Genomic DNA, 6,256 nt, shown 5'->3' on the forward strand with positions numbered 1-6,256 from the left:
TATACGTTTGCCAATGATGCAGTAGCTCGTTTTATTATTTAATTGTTTATTTCAAAACCAACAGCGATTCATCGCCACTGACTGGTAGAAATTAGCTATACTAATAAATAAAACAATATATGACCAGGGAAGAGTTACTCTTCTCTGATATGACGTACATAATATGAGTGTTTATGAGTACAATGGTACAAGTAATTTCATGAAGTAAAAGATGAAAGGCGAAAATTTCAAAGTGAGGAACAGGTTTACATTGATAATGAACGATTCTATAACACGTCACTATACCGTAAAACCTCGAAAAGAAGCCCATGGGCTTCTTCTTTTAAAAATGAGCTTCTTTTTTAGATTTACTTTAGTAAATTGAAGATTATTTTCGAAATGAATGCTGTAGAATTTGCTACTACATAATACGATTTTGAGACATTACCTGCCAATTATACATAATTATTTGTGATCAAAATACCATTTTCAATTGTAAAATTAATGCCAAGCTTTCTCAACATGAAGCTCATACTATCTTGAAAAGAAGCCCAGTGGGCTTGATTTCCAGATTACTTTTGCAGACCAAAGAGGGGGGTGGGGGTTCTTTTCAAGATGGGCCTCTTTTTAAATTGAACGTATCTTTCTTATTAGCCTACAATGTATTTTGTTGGATCTGGACTCGGTTTGAACGTATCTTTCTTATTAGCCTACAACGTATTTTGTCGGATCTGGACTCGGTTTGAACGTATCTTTCTTATTGGCATGACCTACAATGTATTTTGTCGTATCCGCGGACTAGGTGTTCTTTACATACAGTATATGCTTACCCTGTATTTATCAGATCTGGATTTGTTTTATTACAGTACAGTATAGCAGATAGATAGGCCTACCCTCCATAAGCATATTATTATTTAGCGGATACCGACTCGGTTTGAACGTGGCAGTCTTTATAGGCCTACTAGAGTAGCATAATTTACCGTAGGCACATTATACACGTTGATTCGGATGTCATGAACATTGTCGATGATCCGGGTTGTCATTAACTACCACAACTATGCAAAAGCAATTTCCATGGAAAATCTCAGTTATTTATTAACAATGTTCTTTCTTAAACTGTTGATCTTTTGTTTATCCAAAGATAAATTGTTGTTTAATCCAGGGATCGGTTACAAATCTGCCACGCTTATCCGTTGTGTCTTTGTACTTACAACATCGCGTCGATACATTCATTTTCTTTATTTTTTAAATTGTAATAAAAATGTTTAAAAAAATTGAAACAACACGATTTTTTTACTGGTTTGTGTGTGTGCAGTTTTTTTTATTAACAATATTTTAATTAGTGAGTTTACAATTTGTTCATTATAATAATGTAGTTTCATGGAATTATGAGGCCTATCGGTTGATTTGGTAATGCATTGAATTGAAATTGAATTGTGCTTGGAAGACTTTCGATTTAAAGATACAGTCCGCTGACACACGACAATGTTGAGTCGATATCAAGAAAATATCTTTGCAAGAATGTGTTGTTGATGCATTTTGTGTCCGCTACATAGGTTTCAAAAGATATAGTTCTGGCTCGCGTTCAACGTGTGTCTTAGACTTTGTGCATGGAGTCGGTGACGAATTGTTATGCTTTTATCAATTTCAAATAATAAGAACTTAAAACAAACTAAGTCCCTTATTTTGAACCATTGACCGGAGACCTAGATTTACTGAATATTAAGACATAGTGCGTAATCTTGTTCTATTGTATGATCGTTGCTACGTGATTTAGTCCCGTGTCCGCGAGCCTAATTTGGGATGTGGTCCATTCAGTCCGGTATACTATAAAAGCTAAGATATCAACACAGAACAGTAAGTAGAAGACGTCAAGTTAGAAGCCAGACGTTGGTCTCTGTATCGGTATGATGAACCAAAAAATTCTTTTAGGGGTGTTGTATGGAATAATTGCGTTGGAGGTAGTCCATTGCTATGGTAAGTTTTAATTAATATTTGTTGTAGATTTTTACCGTGGAAATAATCGGATACGCGCCTACATTCACGGAACGGCGAAGTCTTCCGTTCCGTAAAACGGAACCAGTTTGTGCTTAACTCACGATGTCCACAGTAATGGGTTTTTTTGCGACTGCGCGCACTCATGGACCGTAATGATACTTAAGTTTACTCTTAAACATGGATATAATAATTTTCCTTCAAGTTATAGAAATTCTGCTCCCAGGCTTAAACACCAATTTGCACTCAAACATTTTGGCGTTTTGAAGAGAGTTGACACATTATTATTCATATAGAATGCTCTACTGAACTTTTATAGTTATTATTTCAATGTTTTGGTTGAATATGTCATTTTAACATCACATAATAATTTTTTTAAATATTTACCTGAAAAAAAAATGTATTTTAAAGCAAAAAATTGACAAATTGCATGGCTGCCAGCTGGGTTTTGAAACACTCATAAAAATAACATAAATTTACAACAGCTAAAAGTAAAACTAAAAATAGAATTCATAATTAACTATATGATATAATTAGAAATAATAGAAAAAAAAGATTTGATTTGTTGTTGCTTAATACATTGTATGTATCCTAATAATTAGGCCAGTATACCAGGGTTGTAGCATGAGGCAGACGAGGCGCTCGCCTCGTCTGAAATTTTCACTACCAACCCCAATCCCGGCGTGGCGGCCCCAGCAGATCATTTTATTTTATATTAATAATTATATTTAAAGCATCTTTACTTTGGCTCGTCTGATTTTTAACCTCTCGCTACGGCCTTGTATACTATAGTACTCATATCAATTAAATTGTGATTAATAGGCCTAATACATATTTTTTTCTAGAAGATTCCGTATCCACATTCATTTGGTAATTATTAAATAATTTTTAGGCCTATAAATAAAGTAAAACTAATCTTTGGCTCCTCCTCCTCTCCAAACTACTCCCTCAATTCCAACCATAGAGAGGGCGCACATTGTATAGCTTTGTTTTTTGTGTGTACTTGCAAAGAATATGGTGTTTGAAGAGGAGTGACGTACAAAATATAGAAGATTCTTGGGTAGAAATCTATGATTATTAGAATATTTATCAGTTTAGTATACAGATTTGCTAACTCGGGGTTCATTCATTGTTAATATAATATCTATGCCTACCTGCTACTGCTGCAGTGAGTGTCCTACCTACTCTACTACTACTACTACTACTACTAGCCTAGTTAGGCTACTGTCAGACACTGTAGGTAGTGCAGTGGCATGGGAGGCGAAATGATAGATTCCGCGCGAAAATTTAAATCCCACCTACTACGGAGTATGGTCGAAGCGGCCGCCAACCAAAGCGGCCGCCAGTTTAATATCGTCATTTGTATGGAACGCCTTCGCCATCGCGTATGGCGAGTTGAGTTACAGCTGTATGTAAACCAATAAATATAAGCCAAATCATGTACTATCTAATCTTTATATTTCTATAATAATTAAGTTTGACTGCTGATAATCAATGTATATTTTATTTGTATTTTAATATTAACTAACTAAACATATTTACATATACTATCGAATCATTAATAATTTACGTTTGCATCATAATCTACGTACCATTGAACCTTTATATCTCATTTACATACTATTTATTTATTAATATCTCTTTTTTAAATAAATACATTGGCAGTGAAGGGAAAAAGTAACGTTGAACTGACCCGACGTTTCTTGAGCACTCTCCTATCGAATCTTTATACAGTATTGCATTAATAATTTACGTACGGTATTGCCAAATCTTTATATCTCATTTACATACTATCGAGTCTTTATACAGTATTGCAATAATTTACGTACGGTATTGCCGAATCTTTATATCTCGTTTACTTTACTATCGAATCTTTATACAGTATTGCATTAATAATTTACGTACGGTATTGCCGATTCTTTTATCTCATTTACATACTATCGAGTCTTTATACAGTATTGCAATAATAATTTACGTACGGTATTGCCGAATCTTTATATCTCGTTTACTTTACTATCGAATCTTTATACAGTATTGCATTAATAATTTACGTACGGTATTGCTGAATCTTTATATCTCATTTACATACTATCGTATCTTTATACAGTATTGCATTAATAATTTACGTACGGTATTGCCGAATCTTTATATCTCATTTACATACTATCGAATCTTTATACAGTATTGCATTAATAATTTACGTACGGTATTGCCGAATCTTTATATCTCATTTACATACTATCGAATCTTTATACAGTATTGCATTAATACTACCACCTAAATGGATGACGTGGTCTAGGAGTTCTTATTAGACAAAAGAGGCTTACTAGGCCTAGCTATTAGAGTAGTAGGCCTACTAGTAGTAACTAAGAAGTGCCTTAAATGTCTTCTGTTTTTTAAAATATTCAATTCAATTTTAATTTTATTTCAAGTCCATTACATTAATATAGGCCTAGCCTAGAGGCCCTATACTAGTAGGCTAGCCTAGAGACCAACACATTCAAAGAAATAGCTGTATATTATTAATTATTAAAGCCTGTCAATTATATTGTATTTCACATTCTGATTTCTTCTTGGACTGCCTACTTTTATTATTTAGTTGTTTTATTTTTTTTTTGCATTAAAAACATATTTGTATTTAATTCCACAGTATACTATCCATTGTGCCATTGTGAAAATGGAGGTACATGTGTTTCAGACTTCACAGCACCTTTTGGACAAAGATGCGAATGTACAAGTTGTTACACCGGTTTAACATGTAATATATATAGTAAGTCAACTTTTTCTGGATTAACAGATAATAAATATGCCTGGCTAATACCAAAGTACAATACAAAATGTTTGTACAGTGGATGCCAAAGGGTTACTTGAAAAGATTTGGCTGGGAAAGGGGTGGGGGGAATGTCTGTAAAAAACTGACTGAGCTGGATTATACCAACACAGCTAACAGTATGTTTTTTTCCATTTTGTACAAATTTAGGCATTTGTTTTGTTTTAAGATTCCCATTGGTGTTGTATACTTGAATCAATGCAAATCATGTGAACAGCTCATTCAATAATGTACTCTGTATACAATATCAAACTTTATGTAGCAAAAAAGTAATCAAAAAGATGTTCCAAATATGATAGTGATATTACACCATCGTGTCCATACAGTATATGGTCACATCATTTTTGTCACATAAAGTTTGATAGTGTACAGTAGATAGTGCTTAATGCATAATTAATCATTTTGTTAATCACTTTTTGAACAGATAATGACCCATGTGCACTAGTGGACTGTGAGGAAGGATTTGCTTGTGTTGCGCTAGATGATTGCAGCACATTATGTAGACCTATCATCAATAATTGCCCAAATTGTCGTTCCGGACTATACTGTGAAATATGTAATAATTACTTTCATTTTATAGTACTGTAATAGTATTAATAACAGTATTTTTTTTTTTAATTGAATCATCATCATACTTTTGATAAAGCATTATTTATGAATATCCACAATTTGTTTCATGTTGATTCCAAATAATGTAATGTGGGTAGGTGGAAGGTTCTACTTCCCAGCTGATGCATATTAGTTCTGTCCCCTTGCACGGGGAATTTATTCATATATTATAAACTCAGTAAACGCTATTATATAATTTTGTCATAGATCACCATCCATGCAGTAGTGTTTCATGTTTGCATGGTGGAACGTGTAGTGTTGCTCCTAATGATTCATGTGACTTTGTATGTAGTTGTACACTAGGAAACAGTGGAATATACTGTGGAGAGCAAAGTAAGTAAAATTAATTTTGGCATACCCACATTGACAGGCCACTAATTAAAAACAATTAGATACATAATATACCTTTTTTGCAATTTTTAATGTAGATCTTAAGGCTTAATGTACTGTCAGTGATATCATTTTTGCCTATGGGAATAATTTTGCCAGGTTCAAGATTTGAACCAAACCCATGGAATCCATAAAAAAATATGTTATAACATCAAACTATAGTGCCAGTAGTATTTGTAAAACTGGTTGAACATTAATTAATTGTCTTTCTTTTATTTCAGCTGGTAATCCATGCGTAGGTGTAACATGTCAAAATGGAGGAACATGTGTATTAGATAGTTCAGTTAGTTCTGGATACAGATGTAATTGCTTAAGTTGTTACTCAGGAGACACCTGTCAAGCATGTAAGTACAATGTTTGTCTATACTACCCCATACTTATTTCTTCTCACCTCTTTCCCTCCCTAACCCATCTATTTTCATTTTACTATGTCCTTTACTTTATACTCCATAG

Source organism: Antedon bifida, chromosome 1, assembly GCF_963402885.1.
Source record: "Antedon bifida chromosome 1, ecAntBifi1.1, whole genome shotgun sequence".
NCBI lineage: Eukaryota > Metazoa > Echinodermata > Crinoidea > Comatulida > Antedonidae > Antedon > Antedon bifida.